The following is a 21,209-nucleotide window of genomic DNA, read 5'->3' on the forward strand; positions in this document are numbered from 1 at the left end:
GTTGGCAGGAATAGAAAAACAGTCAGATTCTAGTCATTATTTTTACTTTCTAGTGGGGTGGCTGGCTGCAATATATGTTCAAATGTTATGCTCTGTTTGTCCTCAGTTTCATCTTGTAATATTGCTGGAAAAAGTACACAATCGGTTATTACTGTACCTGGCACCAAATGGTACAGTACTGCTTGTATGACGGAATTCCAAATCATTTTACCATGTCATCTCTAAGCAGGTCTAATTATGGCAACCTACTTATACAAATATGTGACCGTAAAATAAAACAACAAAATGATGCATTTCTTAACATGTCATAACAACTGATGTCGGCTGCAAGCTGCTCTGTACTAAACAAATAACACTACGCCTATACACCATCCTCTCCAAATCGAAGCCCTAAATCCATTATCTGAGTGTGCAGCCTAATCAGTACCAACGCAGACATCTTCATCTGCTTCGAGATCCGTCGAGGAGTCATTTATCACACCGCGACGCAACTCATGGATGCCCCTTAAATTATTATCATATAGTGCTAGATATACATACTGATTGGACGCAGCAGGGGGAACACTGGGTCTTTACATCGACTGACTGCGAGAAGGGGGAGAAGGCTCCATCGCGCGCAGGACAACAATATCTATCTAGACCCGGAGACCTCCGTTCTTTTGAAAATACAAAATAGCCACCTTGCTTGTACCGTTGACGGTCGGAAGAGTGTGAGAGAGTGCCTTTCTTTTGCTCGTTTTGTTTACGTCAAGGGGACTGAAGTTTACGGAGGCAGTGGTTCTCTCGGCGCAAATAGGCTACAACAATCGTAACTCGATCTCCCCCCGTTTTGTGTCGTTTGTGGTTGGTAGGGTCCTCAGTAGTTACACATGTGTGGTTGTCACTGCTGGACGGTGTCATGCTCGAATCCTCTGCTTCTTGCACTGCGCTGTCCTCTTCTGTTGAGTGATCAGACAGTCTTCACTGTTGTTCCCGGGCAGTGAATACCTGTCAACACCCCGTCGGCGACATTGGTATGTTTTATATTTCCATTGAGCTACGGGACTATCCTATCGTTTTGAAATAGCTGGAGTGAGAGTTGTGTTTGCCAGAACCTTTGTTTTACCACCGACTATTCCATTCAGAAAACAGCGACGAATTCCCTAGAAGTTGGAGCATCGTTTGGTGAAGTTTTGACCCTCCGCTACTGAACAACAATGGAATTCTAATCGGACAAATCCACGCCAGGTAGGGCCCTAAACTGTACTGTCCTGTTGTAATTTATTTATTTTAATATTGTCCAAATGATAAACACATTTATTATCCGGGTATTGGTATGGCTAGTGTTTACTTCCTGTGAGAGTTGTTGATAAATTACGCGCCGTCCGTGTTTTACAAGCGCTTGACATGAGAGGTGCCATAGAAAAATCCCATTTAATATTTTGAGGTACCGTTCGTAGCGTCTATGTCTGTTGAGTGTTGTGAAACTTCTGAACTACTTTTACCAGGATAAACTGGCGTATGTGCATGTTATTTGATTACGCATTGTTGGACACATTAAAATAGTTCACCTGGTATCTGCACACGTGCTTAAAATAAGCAACAATGTATATATATATATAAATTGCCATTTGATTGCGTACAGCTGAAGGCCTACAGTAATTTTATGTTGTATTTAATCCATCCACACAACTATATGTCAGTTATTTAAAAAAAAATGTATTCAGTTCTCTGACATTGTTGCTATTTCGCAAATTTGGGAGACATTTCTGCCTATTATGAGTGCCATTGTTGTTGCTCATGTAGATGTATTTAGTCCTTTAATTGTTCTGACCGTGTTCGTTTGTATCAGGTGCTCTTTGGCGACACGGGCACAGGTAGATAATCAGACAAATGCATAAAATGGAGAAAAAAAATAATACATCGTTGTCTTCCTTCTCTACAAAGGCATGATACATGATATGTTGCTCCACTGTGTTATTAATACGCTGTATCATTACGGTTTTATCTAGGACCTTTCAAAACACATGACAGAACACTGTAAGCTTTCAGTTTCTCATCATTTCTGGGCATACGGTGCTGGTTATCAATAACGTGTATTGGTTTATTATAAGGGACTGGCTTCGGGTCCTTAAAGCTGTAGCCTGACAGATTTATCCCCATATAAGTAGTTTTAGGGCTTTGTTCAATGTGTATCGCTGAAGCGTTACAGATTGCAGATATACATATACATATACATATAATTTACATTGAGCCAACATATGCCGCGTTTACCGTGAATGCAGTCTATGCGACCGCGGGAACATTGCCTTTCATTTTCAATTGCGCTATAAAGCGGCTCTTCAGCGTTACGGGTTGAATATAGACCCTAGTCTTTATCCAACGGGGATGCCAACAATGCGATATAATAGAATACGCTACCCGTATACCAAAATATTTGAAAAGCTTCCAGGTCACATACATTTTAAAAAGGACTATGAATCATGTCGTTGTCCCTTAGATAGATATGGTGCAGAGTGTGTAGTGTGTGATTTGGCTCACTTCTTTACCCTGTGCCCTTCTTTTCCCCGGAGGCACTGAGCCTGGAGGTCCCTTTAGCCTACAGCAGAAATAAAATGTTCCGTAATTCGTTCGTTTTAATGTAACCCCCAGGTTAGGCTATTTTAAGATGTGGGGTGAAACGTTGTTTAAGGGTTTATATTGGTTAAAGAAACAGCAGGCCTGTAACAATGATTTATTAGACAGTCAATAGATACTTGATTTAACATCAGAAACACCAGTTTAAATGTGTAATGCTATGAAACATTTTGTAGTTATTTCAGTACATAGGGACTGTTTTCAGTTTTTCTTAAAGGTCAACACTGTCACTTTTCAGTTGTAGATTATTTCATTGAAAAGGTGCATACGGTTATGTTGCATCTTGTTCTCAGAATCAGCACACCACCGTTAGTCAGTAGCAATATTTATTGATTATTGACTGTGTGTTTGTTTTACTCCATGTGTAACTCTGTGTTGTATGTGTCGAACTGCTTTGCTTTATCTTGGCCAGGTCGCAGTTGTAAATGAGAACTTGTTCTCAACTGGCCTACCTGGTTAAATAAAGGTTAAATATTTTATTTTATTAGAGGGGGACACACTAGTAGAAATAGAGGGGGACACACTAGTATTTTTAATGAAAACATTTCATATAATTCAACATAACATAATTCCTTTTTTTGAAACATTGTAAAATTAGATTGCGCTCTTGTAATTAAAAAAAATATATATTTTAATAAACCATTTATAGTGGTTGACTCCAGTAGGTTCAGACCAGTGCCCTCTAAACAGCCTGGACATGGTGCAGACAGCCAGTGTAGGTAAAAAAGAGCTGAGGTATCTTCATGTTCTGTAATTGCGTCTGAAAAATGAGACTGAAGATAGAGAGAGGCCTGACGAAAGATTCCTGGATCCTCCTAAATAGGCTTTTGTTTAAACAGGGACTGGGCCTTATGGAGTTCAACCAGGCTATAATGTGGCACTGCATAGAGGGATTTGATACACAGTTAAACTATTATAGTTCAGTCTTGTGTGTTTCTCGGAGAGAGAAAGAGGCCAGATATTTGTTCTGCTCTGTTCAAGCTGTCTCTCATTTTCACTCAGGTATTGTACATCTTTTGTGGTATTGTTACTGTATTTTCTCAAATGATTGTGCTCACTTTTATTGTGCGAGGAAGTTTTATGTTCTTTTTGATAGCTTAACTTTGGTTTGTAGCCAGCCGGTCTTCTGAGCAGGCACAGGGAGCCTGTCGGTCTTCTGAGCAGGCACAGGGAGCCTGTCGGTCTTCTGAGCAGGCACAGGGAGCCTGTCGGTCTTCTGAGCAGGCACAGGGAGCCTGTCGGTCTTCTGAGCAGGCACAGGGAGCCTGTCGGTCTTCTGAGCAGGCACAGGGAGCCTGTCGGTCTTCTGAGCAGGCACAGGGAGCCTGTCGGTCTTCTGAGCAGGCACAGGGAGCCTGTCGGTCTTCTGAGCAGGCACAGGGAGCCTGTCGGTCTTCTGAGCAGGCACAGGGAGCCTGTCGGTCTTCTGAGCAGGCACAGGGAGCCTGCCCGGTCTTCTGAGCAGGCACAGGGAGCCTGCCCGGTCTTCTGAGCAGGCACAGGGAGCCTGTCGGTCTTCTGAGCAGGCACAGGGAGCCTGCCGGTCTTCTGAGCAGGAACAGGGAGCCTGTCGGTCTTCTGAGCAGGCACAGGGAGCCTGCCCGGTCTTCTGAGCAGGAACAGGGAGCCTGTCGGTCTTCTGAGCAGGCACAGGGAGCCTGCCGGTCTTCTGAGCAGGAACAGGGAGCCTGTCGGTCTTCTGAGCAGGCACAGGGAGCCTGCCCGGTCTTCTGAGCAGGCACAGGGAGCCTGCCGGTCTTCTGAGCAGGCACAGGGCTGTTGTTGGGCAGACAACTGGGTTGTCGTACAGTGTAAACGCATCGGTTTAGTGTAGTCTACGTCCAGCCCACATAATGTATGACACTGGCATCCACATACAGTACTGCTATGCGTCCTCTAGATGCCTGCTGGATGTCATTTGATCCTGTGACCCTTCAGTTATATAACTGAAATTGTTGCAAAGGGGAACTGTATGATTACGCTAGGTAATCAAGAACCATAATGAAAGGTATTTAATTGCCTTATAGTGAGGAAATTGCTGCATTTAAATTCGCACCCTAAACAATAACTTTTAAGACCACTATTTTGAAGGTAATAAGCAAACACCAAAAAGTTAGTTTGTGAAAAACGAAAAATACATTTCTATTATTTACGTCTAGATGTGAGGATCGGAACATGATGTATTTGGCACACCACACCCCTGGTAGGCCTAAATCAGACAAAGGTTTCTATCGCTGCGAAACAAATGCTTCCCGGGTGGGTGGAGGGTGGAGTGGGAAGGAGCGGGATGATGTGGGGTGGAGCGGGGTGAGGTGGGGTGGAGCTGGGTGAGATGGGATGGAGCAGGGTAAGGTTGAGTGAGACGGGATGGAGCGGGTGAGGTGGAGTGAGACAGGATGGAGCAGGTGAGGTGGAGTGAGACAGGATGGAGCGGGTGAGGTGGAGTGAGACAGGATGGAGCAGGTGAGGTTGAGTGAGACGGGATAGAGCAGGGTGAGGTGGAGTGGAGCGAAGTGAGGTGGGGTGGAGCGGGGTGAGGTGGAGTGAGACGGGATGGAGCGCGTGAGGTGGAGTGAGACGGGATGGAGCGAGTGGAGTGGAGTGGAGCGGGGTGAGGTTGAGTGAGACGGGATGGAGCGGGTGAGGTGGAGTGAGACGGGATGGAGCGGGGTGAGGTGGGGTGGAGCGGGGTGAGGTGGGGTGGAGCGGGGTGAGGTGGGGTGAGGTTGAGTGAGACGGGATGGAGCGGGTGAGGCGGGATGGAGCGGGTGAGGTGGAGTGAGACGGGATTGAGCGGGTGAGGTGGAGTGAGGCGGGTGAGGTGGAGTGGAGCAGGGTGAGGTGGGGTGGAGCGGGGTGAGGTGGAGTGAGACGGGATGGAGCAGGGTGAGGTGGAGTGGAGCGGGTCAAATTCATTTGAAGTGCAGTCGTAATCAATTTCTGACATAGTTCGGTGCACTAGGGGACGTCGATCTCCCATGTCCAAAAAAATCTGATTTTATTAGTTCACATTAACTCTCAGATGATTGATGGGATCACTTTGGATATCTGAGGTTTCATTTGTTACTCATACGTAGCCAGTGATTTTTTTTTTAAAAACCTCATGACAGGGCCTTTGGTGGCGGTTGTGCGGGGTACTTTGGAAGGAGAGAAGGCATCATTTGTTACTATAATGATGTTAAAAATAGTCCCGTTTGGCCGTCGTGATCCTCACTCGAAATCCATGCCCAGGTGTGACCGGTTGAAAGACGGTTGCCACTTGTCATTCTGATCGCATCAACAGTGTGTGTTCTTATTCAGGAGTCGCCGTTACTTCCCTGTGTGCACCAGATGGTTTATTCTGTGTAAATATAGCCTCTAATTCATTTTTCAGTGACATATTGAAGTGTTAATTCTGTCAAATGTGCTTTTGCTTCATTAATACTATCAGATAAATGCCGTTTGAACAGAAGACCCAGTACTTCACCTCAGAGGCCAAACGATAGGGCAAGAGAGATACGTCGAGGCCTGTAGAAGAGAATGCCTCCTCTCCTTAGACAGATGGTGGCAGTGGTAAAGCAACCATGAAAACGGAAGCGAGGCCAAGGTAGAGCGACAGATGTATAGAAGAGAAGGGAGTAAAGGAATAGCCACCAAGGGCATGCACAAGGCTGATTCACCAGCAGCTTGTTAAGTGTGGTGCGTGAGCAGTGCAGCAGAGGAGAGGAGCGGCGGCACCGAGCGCCACACTCTGCCTGAAATAGCGTGTTTCATTGGAGCAGGGCTCATTGCAGCCCAGCCATGCTGAAACGGGGGAGGGTCGAGGGTGAGGAGGAGGGGAGGGAGGGAGGAGATGGGGTTAGAGGAGAGGCTCCCTTCCGCCACGGGCAAACAGTGCACACCAGCCCCAGCCAAGCTCCCGAGCAGCTCCCAGCTCAATGAGTTGAGTGCACTTGTGAAGTGGTGGCGTGGTGGGACAAGGAAAGGGAAAGGGAGGACAGCTCCTCTGTCTGTCTGGGACTTTGTCAATCACAACATATCACAGGGAGAGATTGGAGAGGGGAAAGGTGAATGTTTGATTTATTTCATACACACGCCTGCCCCCCCCCCCCCCCTCCCCCTCCCCACAAACACACACACAAACACTTCCTCCCCCCACACACATAAAAACTCCCCGACACATCCCCGCCTGCCGTCCCCCAACCCCCCCTCCCTCCCTCCCACTCTTCGAGGGAGGCGATTTGTTATGATAGCAGCATGTGAACCTTAATGAAAGGCAGCTGTGTGTGGGGATGTTATTCTGGCCCAGTGAACCCCCCCCCCCCCCCCCCACACACACACACACACACACTCCCCAATACACCTGCTAAAACACTCAGGCTGTATTGATGCATTTATGTATTGCTCTGTTGCGAGTCCGATGGCGATGGCTGCTGATGCAATGAACACCACTGCAGAGAGTCAACGTATTATTAGAATGGAAACCTCTCTGTATGTTTCTGTAATGATACACACACACACACACGCACACACACACACACACCCAGACCCTTTGTATGTTTTCGATTTTATTTTCCCTTTTTAAGAACATGTTCTCCCTCTCCACCTCTCTTTATAGAATGTGAAGGTGCAGAGTACTTCAAAGGGATTAACACACACACACACACACACACAAATACACACAAATACACACACACACATGAATACAAACACACACACACACACACACACACACATACACACACACACTATTTAAGCTTAGAGTGGTTTTATTGGCTCTATCGTTTTCCCCGTGTCGGACTCCAAACGCCTTCAGATTTATTTTGCCCTTCCTAACATCAGCCAATTGTCTTTCCCTATGAACCTCACTAAAATATTAATGGACTCCTCCCTTTCCAGGCACTACAGGCTATGATGGCATTATGTCAGCGTCTAAAATGATGATGGATTTCTTTGTTGTTGTTGCCATCTCTGGTACATGTAGGCCCACTGTAAACTCACGTTGTTTCACAATATCTAAATATGTAGGATCATTTTTTGGGGCTCTGGTACATGTAGGCCCACTGTAAACTGGTTGTTTCACAATATCTAAATATGTAGGATCATTTTTTGGGGGCTCTGGTACATGTAGGCCCACTGTAAACTCACGTTGTTTCACAATATCTAAATATGTAGGATCATTTTTTGGGGCTCTGGTACATGTAGGCCCACTGTAAACTGGTTGTTTCACAATATCTAAATATGTAGGATCATTTTTTGGGGGCTCTGGTACATGTAGGCCCACTGTAAACTGGTTGTTTCACAATATCTAAATATGTAGGATCATTTTTTGGGGCTCTGGTACATGTAGGCCCACTGTAAACTGGTTGTTTCACAATATCTAAATATGTAGGATCATTTTTTGGGGCTCTGGTACATGTAGGCCCACTGTAAACTGGTTGTTTCACAATATCTAAATATGTAGGATCATTTTTTGGGGGCTCTGGTACATGTAGGCCCACTGTAAACACACGTTGTTTCACAATATCTAAATATGTAGGATCATTTTTTGGGGCTCTGGTACATGTAGGCCCACTGTAAACTGGTTGTTTCACAATATCTAAATATGTAGGATCATTTTTTGGGGCTCTGGTACATGTAGGCCCACTGTAAACTGGTTGTTTCACAATATCTAAATATGTAGGATCATTTTTTGGGGCTCTGGTACATGTAGGCCCACTGTAAACTGGTTGTTTCACAATATCTAAATATGTAGGATCATTTTGGGGGGCTCTGGTACATGTAGGCCCACTGTAAACTGGTTGTTTCACTGTGGATTTATGTGGTTGGTTGGACAATTATAGTTTGACAATAACTTTTATGTGTAAAATATGTTTCTTCCAGATGTTTGCCGAATCTCTTGTGTTAGATGGAACCATATGGTTTGATGTGAAATGAACATGTGGTCTGTGAACTGACAATGAATAGAGATCTGGAGGTGTGAATGTGTGTTTGGTGCGAAAAATAAAAATAAAATATGTACTCTTTCCGTTGGCTCGACAATACTCAATCCCGCTCGCTCTGTCCCTGAATTTGATGGTGTTTGGAACACAACATCCTGGTTCTCCCTTGCAGAATGCCTGCTTTGGTGCTTACTAACAAAGTGTTGCAAAATGCTATTTTCAGGTAACAACCTGCTTAAAAATATTTAAAAACCCAATTTCATAATGGATGAAAAACCTGTAACAGAATATTCGACATGCGACACAGCTCTTAAGACACTACTTATTGACATATTATGTCAGTGGACCATCCATGTACCTACAGCCAATGGCCATATTGACACACGTTATAGGAACGCTCAACTGGAGTTGAGACATTGACCCTCGGCAGTGAGCGGTCTCTGCCAGTTACTTGCTTTGATGGGGATGTAATGAAGTGTGTGTGTGTGTGTGTGTGTGTGTGTGCGTGAGTGTGTGTCTGGACGCCAGTGGGGTCAGGATGAGGCTGCCCCGAATCCGACCCCTGGATCATTTGTCCTGAACCTCATCCACACAAGTCACGTCTCGCCTCCGGCTCCCCAAACGTCTAGCCTCCGGCTCTCCACACGTCTCACCTCCGGCTCTCCACACGTCTCACCTCCGGCTCCCCAAACGTCTCACCTCCGGCTCCCCACACGTTTCACCTCCGGCTCCCCACACGTCTCACCTCCGGCTCCCCTAACGTCTCACCTCCGGCTCTCCACACGTCTCACCTCCGGCTCCCCACACGTCTCACCTCCGGCTCTCCACACGTCTCATTGCACAGTGTATTGCTCCACTGTGTGTGTGTGTATTGCTCCACTGTGTGTGTGTGTGTCACTCCACTGTGTGTGTGTATTGCTCCACTGTGTGTGTCACTCCACTGTGTGTGTGTATTGCTCCACTGTGTGTGTGTGTGTGTGTCACTCCACTGTGTGTGAGTGTGTGACGCTCCACTGTTTGTGTGTGTTTGTGTCCCTCCACTGCTCTGTTGCTTCAGGGTTGGTGATGAGTTGTGTCTGCCAAATGGGCCAACACACCGGTCTGGTCTCTTGGTTGTGTGTGCGTTCATGAGTATCATCCGTGAGATAGCGCGAGTTCCGCCATTATTAATTGACCCTCCAGCGTCAAGCAGAAAATGTACCATTCCCCAGCTGTTGCATTTATAAATCCCAATGGTTAAAGATGTACAAGATGTACATCCTTTACTGAAAGGTCTAGTGGTGTATCTCTCCCAAGTGTCTGAGATGTACAGTAAGATAAACAATAATCATAATTATAATAATAATTGAAAAATGTAAAGGAATTTCTTAGTTTTTTTTGTGTTATGGTTGAAGTGATGTTTCTTTGTCAGCTTTGTCTGTGTTCTAAAGAACTGGTATGGCTTCGCTAGTATGGCTTTTTAGACCTCTCAATGATTGACTCCTGTATTTTTGTGACGGATGTTTCCTCATAGCACGGTATGTGAAGTGTGCTTTCCTCACACCGCCCTGCTCCATTCGCTTACCATGCACCCTCCGTAACCATTTCTGATTGGCTGCTGGTGTGCCGCCTGCCCAATGTTCCGTCAGGCGTGTAGGGTACGTCAGCTCAACACCATGTGACCTAGCCCCTATTCTGCCGTACCTGTTTAAAATGTGGGCGCTGCTCGTTCACAGAGGAACCCGGCTGAGCAACTTGTGTACAGTCACAGGAGTACTGTACTGAATATGAGTAGCCTACAGTCACGGGAGTACTGTACTGAATATGAGTAGCCTACAGTCACGGGAGTACTGTACTGAATATGAGTAGCCTACAGTCTTGGCAATACTGTATATGAAAAAACTGTCTGTGAGTGACTGATTAAAAAACGCTTTGGACAAGAGCTCAGCTTGAAGGTAATGTAGTGATTATTCTCTCTGTAATTTGAATGTAATGTCTTAGTTTCAGACACCAGATAGACTGCATGTTCTTTGATATATGGTGTTGTTGATTTGAATGTGTTCAGGTAGGCTAGAAGAATTGACCTATAATACCGTATTTAAAAATAGGCCCGAGAAATTCCTCTGACATTCAGTCATTGAAAATGGCGATTTCCCTTTCAGCACGGCTGATGTCTTGTGGAGACCTGATGCTTTGAAGCGTAGCTTCTTTTATTTATGCCTGCTTTTAATCTCTCTGAACTCTGACCTTTTCCTTTTCACAGCAGATATGTGTTTGACCTGTGTGATTTCTTCTGCGCTGTGTTTTGTATGACCGCTGCAGTAAATAAACGGTTGGTCATGAACACAAATATGAACCGCGTTTCCCCCCATGGCGTTCTTACGGTCGGGGGGGTGGGGGGGGGGGGTAGTTCACGGAACGGTGAAGCAGACTTGTTTCTCGGTGAAGCAGTCTTGATCAAGCTATCATTCTTCTCTTTTCTTTGTGGCTGAGCCTGGGACTGATTCAGCCATTCAGTTCAGTGAGAGCCAGGGCCGGAGCTGAGGCTAACCCACCCTCGCTTTTTGGAGAGAGATCAACATTCCTACAAAGTCCAGCTTTGTGACCAGAATGAGGTAGAGACTGAGTCGCTGTAACCTCTTAAAGCCGAGCCCGCCAGCCAGCCAGGGACAGATATGTTCATTAAAGCGACAGCAGACTGGGGGGATTTCCCCCTCTCTTTCTCACACAGACACAGTCCCCCCCCCCCCACACACACACACACACACAGAACTTATCCACTATCCAGACTACATGTTTCTAGTGATGGGCATACAGTTACTTATTGAAAAATAATATATTGTATCGTTTTTGCAATATTGCAATATTATTTTTGCCGTAGTCGGCTGTACCTGCACCACAATTACAGTATTTTTCCTTCATGACTTGTTCTCCATCTTCTTTTTAAATAGTGAACCAACGTTTTTTCAGCACTTTTATTTCCCCGACTGACAAAAACTAGTTTTCTCACGGTCTCTCGTCTCTCTGCAGCAGACATCTAGTGAGCAATACGTTTGAAACAGCGAACGGTAATACATTTCGTATCGGCGTCTAAGCATCCTGATAGTATTGTACCGTGAGATCCCTGACAAGCCCAAGCCCTACATGTTTCCTCAAGTGCTCCTTCCCTATTGTTGTTATAACGACCGACCACTACAGTTGAGCCAAAGTGATCATGGCAGGTGTAATTAGAGGATGTCTCCCAAATGGCACCCTATTCCCTATGTAGAGCACGACTTTTCACTATAGGGCCCACAGGAGTGCACTACTGTATATAGGTGCTAGGGTGCCATTTGGGACCTAGAGAGAAGGATGTGGTCCTTTGCTCTCGTTGAGAATGAGTTGTTTATATATCTTCTTGGATTGGGTTGTTTTTTTTAGCAATTACAGAGAAAATGGTTTTGAAAAGACTTATTTTGCAATTGTGTTTTGACTAGATTTGTGTGGTTAGGCTACATTTCAATTGTTTTGCTCAGCTGTTTTGGAGAGTGTGCATGGATTAAATAAATGAATCTGTTTTTATAAATAAAATAAAAAAACACATATCTCTGTTGCAATCTTTGTTTTACAATTTGTAGTCTGCGGTAATTTATATTTGTTATTATTATTGAGAGAACTCCAGAACTGTTTATATGGGTTCACATGAGCCCAGGTTTGTTAATGGCAATGGTAGCCATTTTTGGAGAGCTTTCATTTACGTGTGTTTGACTTCGGTTTATGGGCGCTTTCAGTTGGAATTCAACATCCCACACATTTTATCCGTTTGGAATTTTCTGCAGCACCACAAAGATATAGAATTGCACCCTTCCTCAAGTCTAGATGGGGTGAATTGGCACGCAGGTATCATTTTATGTCTGTGGCCAATGGTTTGGAAATGGGAATGAGGCTTTGCTTCTGATTGATCATAGGCAAATCAAATGTCACCTGGCTCGGAGTGGTGTGCGGCTCAAGTACTGAATTTGGCAAGGAGATTCTGCTGCTGTCGGTGAAAGAGGATGTGTGTGTGTGTGTGTGTGTGTGTGTGGGTGTGGATAAGAAGGGAAATAGAAAACGAAACGAACGACACTTGAAAGAAATAATGAAGGTTATTGAAATGGAGTGTAATACATCTTGCATATTGAGCCTCGCTACTTGTTAAATTGACAGGCCCTAACCAGAAACACATTTGCCTGATGGATGATTTGGTGCCGTCTAATGGCTACAAGCACTTGAAAAATGAAAACATCGACCCATCCGCTCCTCAAGTTTTCCATAGTCTTAATGAGAACGAGTGGTAAGGAAAGAGAGAAAGAGGTGAAGGGGTGAAATGAAAAAACAAACTGGCAGTTAGGCCACCTCTCATCTAGGCTAACTCTGGTAGCTAGGCCACCTCTCATCTAGGCTAACTCTGGTAGCTAGGCCACCTCTCATCTAGGCTAACTCTGGTAGCTAGGCCACCTCTCATCTAGGCTAACTCTGGTAGCTAGGCCACCTCTCATCTAGGCTAACTCTGGTAGCTAGGCCACCTCTCATCTAGGCTAACTCTGGTAGCTAGGCCACCTCTCATCTAGGCTAACTCTGGTAGCTAGGACACCTCTCATCTAGGCTAACTCTGGTAGCTAGGACACCTCTCATCTAGGCTAACTCTGGTAGCTAGGCCACCTCTCAGCTAGGCTAACTCTGGTAGCTAGGCCACCTCTCAGCTAGGCTAACTCTGGTAGCTAGGCCACCTCTCAGCTAGGCTAACTCTGGTAGCTAGGCCACCTCTCAGCTAAGTTAACTCTGGTAGCTAGGCTACATGTGTGTTTCAGTTCAATTTGAAATGTTGGACAGGTCTCCTAGTGGTATACTATAATAACACATGGTTGGGGAAGGTGTATTTATCAAAACCATACCTTCTTATCCCACCAATTCAGATGGAAAATATGAAAAATGCACCTTCCCCAACCATATTATACCACTGGGAGACCTGTATGGTTTTTGTTACAGACCCAAGTAATTGTATATTTTATTTATTTATTTATTTTACCTTTATTTAACCAGGTAGGCAAGTTGAGAACAAGTTCTCATTTACAATTGCGACCTGGCCAAGATAAAGCAAAGCAGTTCGACAGATACAACGACACAGAGTTACACATGGAGTAAAACAAACATACAGTCAATAATACAGTATAAACAAGTCTATATACAATCTGAGCAAATGAGGTGAGAAGGGAGGTAAAGGCAAAAAAGGCCATGGTGGCAAGGTAAATACAATATAGCAAGTAAAACACTGGAATGGTAGTTTTGCAATGGAAGAATGTGCAAAGTAGAAATAAAAATAATGGGGTGCAAAGGAGCAAAATAAATAAATAAATTAAATACAGTTGGGAAAGAGGTAGTTGTTTGGGCTAAATTATAGGTGGGCTATGTACAGGTGCAGTAATCTGTGAGCTGCTCTGACAGTTGGTGCTTAAAGCTAGTGAGGGAGATAAGTGTTTCCAGTTTCAGAAATTTTTGTAGCTCGTTCCAGTCATTGGCAGCAGAGAACTGGAAAGAGAGGCGGCCAAAGAAAGAATTGGTTTTGGGGGTGACTAGAGAGATATACCTGCTGGAGCGTGTGCTACAGGTGGGAGATGCTATGGTGACCAGCGAGCTGAGATAAGGGGGGACTTTACCTAGCAGGGTCTTGTAGATGACATGGAGCCAGTGGGTTTGGCGACGAGTATGAAGCGAGGGCCAGCCAATGAGAGCGTACAGGTCGCAATGGTGGGTAGTATATGGGGCTTTGGTGACAAAACGGATTGCACTGTGATAGACTGCATCCAATTTGTTGAGTAGGGTATTGGAGGCTATTTTGTAAATGACATCGCCAAAGTCGAGGATTGGTAGGATGGTCAGTTTTACAAGGGTATGTTTGGCAGCATGAGTGAAGGATGCTTTGTTGCGAAATAGGAAGCCAATTCTAGATTTAACTTTGGATTGGAGATGTTTGATATGGGTCTGGAAGGAGAGTTTACAGTCTAACCAGACACCTAAGTATTTGTAGTTGTCCACGTATTCTAAGTCAGAGCCGTCCAGAGTAGTGATGTTGGACAGGTGGGTAGGTGCAGGTAGCGATCGGTTAAAGAGCATGCATTTAGTTTTACTTGTATTTAAGAGCAATTGGAGGCCACGGAAGGAGAGTTGTATGGCATTGAAGCTTGCCTGGAGGGTTGTTAACACAGTGTCCAAAGAAGGGCCGGAAGTATACAGAATGGTGTCGTCTGCGTAGAGGTGGATCAGAGACTCACCAGCAGCAAGAGCGACCTCATTGATGTATACAGAGAAGATATATTGTCTCAATGTTCATTTGAACAACAAAATTGCCAACAAACAAAAAAATCCACCAATTTCTATTAATTTGATGGTGGCTTTGGGCGTTTAGGCTAGATATGAGGTAAGGGAGGGGAAATCATTGGAAGGATATGACCCTTAAGTTTGATAATAAACACACTTTTTTAGTCTTTTAAAATACATTTCGAAGTGACTTTCCTAAAACAGAAAATGTTGTCTATGCACAACCATATGGGAATTAGTTTTAAAGCCCACTGCTAATTCCATTCCCCAAAAAAAGTTTTGATCAAACAATGGCTCCAAATCCCCTGGAATTGACTGTGTTGGTTTTGCTGAACATTTTTCTCTGTGTGTTCACGGTGGTTTTAATCTCGATGTCAAACACTTTGATAAAGCTGGGGGTGTGTCCTTGATTGGTCATAGCTTTACGGGGGTTGTCTAGTGTGGGACATGTCACACATTCGACAGACACATACAGTGCCTTGCGAAAGTATTCGGCCCCCTTGAACTTTGCGACCTTTTGCCACATTTCAGGCTTCAAACATAAAGATATAAAACTGTATTTTTTTGTGAAGAATTAACAACAAGTGGGACACAATCATGAAGTGGAACGACATTTATTGGATATTTCAAACTTTTTTAACAAATCAAAAACTGAAAAATTTGGCGTGCAAAATTATTCAGCCCCTTTACTTTCAGTGCAGCAAATTCTCTCCAGAAGTTCAGTGAGGATCTCTGAATGATCCAATGTTGACCTAAATGACTAATGATGATAAATACAATCCACCTGTGTGTAATCAAGACTCCGTATAAATGCACCTGCACTGTGATAGTCTCAGAGGTCCGTTAAAAGCGCAGAGAGCATCATGAAGAACAAGGAACACACCAGGCAGGTCCGAGATACTGTTGTGAAGAAGTTTAAAGCCGGATTTGGATACAAAAAGATTTCCCAAGCTTTAAACATCCCAAGGAGCACTGTGCAAGCGATAATATTGAAATGGAAGGAGTATCAGACCACTGCAAATCTACCAAGACCTGGCCGTCCCTCTAAACTTTCAGCTCATACAAGGAGAAGACTGATCAGAGATGCAGCCAAGAGGCCCATGATCACTCTGGATGAACTGCAGAGATCTACAGCTGAGGTGGGAGACTCTGTCCATAGGACAACAATCAGTCGTATATTGCACAAATATGGCCTTTATGGAAGAGTGGCAAGAAGAAAGCCATTTCTTAAAGATATCCATAAAAAGTGTTGTTTAAAGTTTGCCACAAGCCACCTGGGAGACACACCAAACATGTGGAAGAAGGTGCTCTGGTCAGATGAAACCAAAATTGAACTTTTTTGGCAACAATGCAAAACGTTATGTTTGGCGTAAAAGCAACACAGCTCATCACCCTGAACAGACCATCCCCACTGTCAAACATGGTGGTGGCAGCATCATGGTTTGGGCCTGCTTTTCTTCAGCAGGGACAGGGAAGATGGTTAAAATTGATGGGAAGATGGATGGAGCCAAATACAGGACCATTCTGGAAGAAAACCTGATGGAGTCTGCAAAGACCTGAGACTGGGACGGAGATTTGTCTTCCAACAAGACAATGATCCAAAACATAAAGCAAAATCTACAATGGAATGGTTCAAAAATAAACATATCCAGGTGTTAGAATGGCCAAGTCAAAGTCCAGACCTGAATCCAATCGAGAATCTGTGGAAAGAACTGAAAACTGCTGTTCACAAATGCTCTCCATCCAACCTCACTGAGCTCGAGCTGTTTTGCAAGGAGGAATGGGAAAAAAATCTCTCGATGTGCAAAACTGATAGAGACATACCCCAAGCGACTTACAGCTGTAATCGCAGTTAAAGGTGGCGCTACAAAGTATTAACTTAAGGGGGCTGAATAATTTTGCACGCCCAATTTTTCAGTTTTGGATTTGTTAAAAAAAGTTTGAAATATCCAATAAATGTCGTTCCACTTCATGATTGTGTCCCACTTGTTGTTGATTCTTCACAAAAAAATACAGTTTTATATCTTTACGTTTGAAGCCTGAAATGTGTCAAAAGGTCGCAAAGTTCAAGGGGGCCGAATACTTTCGCAAGGCACTATATCCTACAGTAGATTGTGGTTTACACATTGTAATAGTCCTGGGCCTATATTTGCTTTGAGATGTCCTTCTAGAATATTCTACAGTGTGTCTTAAGATATTATTATAGACCTAGGCTTATTCATTTTGATATCTCCCATTCTGTGGCCTTTACTTAATGCCATTCCCTGTAGAATGAATGCCTGACTGTTCTTATTGCCACATGTATCTTCCAGTTGATTGGCTCGGAGCAGAGGAGTGATCAGTTGATTGGCTCGGAGCAGCAGTGGACAGATTGAGTGAGTGTGAACGGCATAATGGTGTTTATGGAGAGATAGGCGATATGAGAGGGAGAAAGAGATGTTGAGAGAGGGAAGTAGGCAGAGAGGGGGAGATAGGTGATATGCAGAGAGAGAAAGAGAAAGCGATGTTGAGAGAGGGAAGTAGGGAGAGAGAGAGAGAGAGGTGATATGCAGAGAGAGACAGCTAGGGAGAGGGTGTTGAGAGAGAGGGTGAGTAGAGCTCCCGACCGACATGTGAGGAGGCCAGGCTGAATGTCACACACCTCGCCCCCTCTGTCTCGCCCACCTCTCAACCAGGCTGCACACATGACATGCTGCGTTCGTGCCACCCTGTTAATTAACCTGTAATATCTCAGAGCAGAGCCCAGTACCACAGTCTGTTCTCTCTCTACACAGCTCTATGTCTCTATTTATCTCTCTCCATCGCTCTTGCTCACTTTCTCTCTCGTGCCATCTCTCTATTTCTCTCTCTCCATCGATACCCCCCTCCTCCCGCCTCACCTGTCCATTTTCCCGTCTTGGCCCACTACTTTGGCTGAGGCCACTGGGAAAGCAGTAATTGCAGCTGCTGCGTCTTATCAGGTGTGTGTTCGTGTGTGTGTATGTAATTGTGTGTGTGTGCTTGTCTCTAAAGTGTATGTTGTGTGTGGCGGTGTGTATTGCCAACCTACCAGAGTCTAGTTTTTGTCTGCCCAAATTACCCCTGGTAGAGGTGTCATGGCAACTTCCTGTACAACCATTATCCCAGCATGCTCTCCATTACCTGCTCCAAAGTATGCTGCACACACACCCTTTTCCCTACTCAAAGTCAAGCCAAGAGAGGGTGATGACTGTGTAACCCCCCCTCCACTGAAAGACCAATCACGGTGGGAGATAATTTGATCTGGCAGTTGTCAGGCAGAGAGAGGAGAGGAAGTACAAACTGCATCACGGTGGCTAGTGGTCGCTCCCGCTCATCATGGCTACCGGCTGAGCGAACGGAAGTGAAGGACAATGTTTTTTTATTTTATTATTGGCATGCCACAGATTTGCATTCTCCCACAAAGTGTATTCCAATGCAATTAAGACTGCGAGATGGAGGTGGTGCTGCAGGCTAGGTCAAGTGGTGTGTGTGTCTGACTCGTGTGTGTGTGTGTGTGTGTGTGTGTGTGCGTGTGTGTACCTCCAGTGATGTGGTGTCCACCTGTCCAGCGTCGCCTGCTGCTCAGAGACAGTTTGACTTTGTCCTCCTCTAGAAGGGTACAGTAGGGGATTGGCTGTCAACTGTCAATATCTTCTGGTCTACTTTCTTCTAAAACGGTCTAGTCTGTCGATTTAATTAAGCAAGACATTTGTCATGTTTCATCATCTTTACGTAGATGGGTTGTTGTTTTTTATACAGCATCACAGGGGTATTACCTCATGGCTTTTCTTATAGCTGTGTGTGTGCACGTGTGTGTTCTCTGAATGTCACTGTAGCTGATAGTCTGCCTTGGCCTGTAAGGCTTCAGTGGGGTGGAAACATTGGGACTCTCTGCTCTCTCACAGAGGAGGGCCGTGTGGCTCGGTAGCTTTCAACACCATTTCATCATTAAGTGTCTCTTCCTCTGGGTCCAAGCATCTCGTCACTCTCTAGTCTCTCCAGACCTTCTTGGCTCATGCATGGATTCCTCTTCTCTCTTCTCTTCCCAGGCCTCGTTGACTGAGTCCCAAATGTCATCCTATTCCATACATAGTGCACTACTTTTGGCCCTATAGGCTCTGGGCAAAAGTAGGTCTCACTGTTAACATGGTGACAGCAGATGCATAAGCTACAGGTGCTGGTTCTGTCTCTGTCTCTGTCTCTCTCTGTCTCGCTCTCTCTCTCTCTCTCTCTCGCTCTCTCGCTCTCTCGCTCTCTCTTTCGGGTATTTCTGGAGAGAAAGAGAAAATAAATAACCCCCGTTGACTTTTCCTAAGTGTCCAAAACCGTCACTAATTCTACAGAAGAGTATATGATTATTGTTCATTTTCTTCCACACTTCTAAATTGCCCATAAATGAGGTGTTACCACCCATGGTGCGGAAGACAAGGTTTTAGTGACGTCTGTAAAGTAGAAAGTTACTCCTGTAAAACGTTCAGATATAGCCTGATTTAAACACTGCAGTAATCAGTACCAATGGTAAGTATTTCCTGTACTTGTTGTGGTTTGAACTGCCCCTGAGCCAAGTCACATTTTTCTGTGACTTAAATTGATCTGGCTCATTATTTTTGATGATACTACTAATTTGAAAAAGTGGAAGAGAAAGAAATGTTTTATTTATTTAAGTGGCCCTGCCTCTAGGTACATTTGAACTAAGGGTTATTACAGCCCTTCTGTAAATACAGGTGCGATTTTGTTCTAACCAAAACCCTCATCTGAAGTTTCCCTCAATATTATATGTCCTACTTCTTGCTCTTTGTTTTGTCTTCCCTCTCAATGACCTTTTGATTGGAGACCGTAACGTTGGGTAGCAACCAAACCCACCGTGCAGATGATGTATGTTGTTGTCTCTTGTACCGTGAAAGAGTCCCACGGCGCTTTAAAATAGTGTTGACATCCACATTTTTTCGGTTTGTTTTGGCTTGTGTTTTTTTCCAACCCTCTGTCCCATGTGGAAGCACTGACATTTCCAACAAAATAAGCCACAGAACACTTGAGCTCCCTGCGTTGGCAATTACGGGAGTGGCTGTCACACACACACACACACACACACACACACACACACACACACACACACACACACACACACGCACTTCTCATCCATACCCGTTTAGCTTAGTCTCTACCCTCGCTCCTTTCTAAATAGTTGACTAATCCTCTGTTTATGTCATCCACATACGTTCATCTCTCCTCTGCTTAGTGTCCTCCACTTCTAAACACATTAGTCTCTTTAAACACATTAGCCATGTGCATTAAACACTTTACTCATGTAGCCTTACTCAAATCCATTTAACTTAGTGGACACACTTACTACTACTTACAGGATCCCATGTCATCTGCACATTCCGTGGACCACCCATTGGTACATAATCAATCATCTGCATCTTTGGCTCTGGACGCCGCTATGCATTCTGGGTGACAGAGTGTCCCTCATCTGAAGTGAGTTTACAGTAAGCAGCCGGGCTCCACCACTCCGGATCTCACTTTCTGCTTACACACACACAGGGAGGTCAAGTAGGTGTTTCCTCCTCCCTGTCACGTTCTGACCTTAGTTCCTTTATTATGTCTTTGTGTTAGTTTGGTCGGGGCGTGAGTTGGGGTGGGTCGTCTATGTTCTTTTTTCTATGTAGTATTTATGTGCTCGGCCTGGTATGGTTCTCAATCAGAGGCAGGTGTCGCTCGTTGTCTCTGATTGAGAATCATACTTAGGTAGCCTGTTTTCCCCATTTTAGTTGTGGGTGATTGTTTTCTGTCTCTGTGTCGTCACCAGACAGAACTGTTTCGTTTTCGTTTCGTTCTCCTTGTTATTTAGTTTTTGGTGTTCAATGTTAATAAATGATCAACATGGACACGTACCACGCTGCATATTGGTCCGATCCTTCATCCTTCATACTGCTTCCTACTGTCATTACACTTCCTCTCTTCTCCTCGCTACCTTTTCGGATCCCTCACTGTCCCTACTCTGCCAAGCTTCTCCAAATGGATGTGCTCCATTATCAAAATTCAATTTCTACTCCTATCGCCGTGCGCACGCACATACACACACACACACACACACACACACACATACACACACACACACACACACACACACACACACACACACACACACACACACACACACACACACACAGTAGTACATTAGATGAATCCTCCCCGCTCACCTCATCAGCATCTGTTGTGGGAGAGCAAACAGCCGTAATTGTGTTAAGAGAGGAACGACCAGTGCATGACAAACGAGCGAAGGAGAGCTCCCACAGAGCAGAGCCCAGAGGCGCGACGTTGCGCCAGCAGTCTAACTTTGGCACCTTGAGGCAG

General features: G+C 44.8%; 1 protein-coding gene across 11 annotated transcripts in view; it reads left to right on the plus strand.

Annotated features, from left to right (window-relative positions):
• The first annotated feature begins 340 nt into the window (after positions 1-340).
• LOC110498654 (teneurin-3) overlaps positions 341-21,209 on the plus strand; it is a 439,962-nt gene continuing 419,093 nt past the window's right edge. For 6 of the 11 annotated variants that reach the window (XM_036954327.2, XM_036954329.2, XM_036954330.2 and 3 more), the window contains exons 1-2: positions 399-1,013; positions 1,125-1,227. The gene's annotated coding sequence lies outside the window, so the exon portion shown is untranslated. Of the gene's footprint in view, positions 1,228-21,209 lie in introns of all 11 variants that reach the window. The other 5 variants (XM_090210460.1, XM_090210461.1, XM_090210462.1 and 2 more) reach the window with 2 other exon arrangements.

This window comes from Oncorhynchus mykiss, chromosome 19 (genome assembly GCF_057628025.1).
Source record: "Oncorhynchus mykiss isolate SJ-2025 chromosome 19, ASM5762802v1, whole genome shotgun sequence".
NCBI classification, from domain to species: Eukaryota; Metazoa; Chordata; class Actinopteri; order Salmoniformes; family Salmonidae; genus Oncorhynchus; species Oncorhynchus mykiss.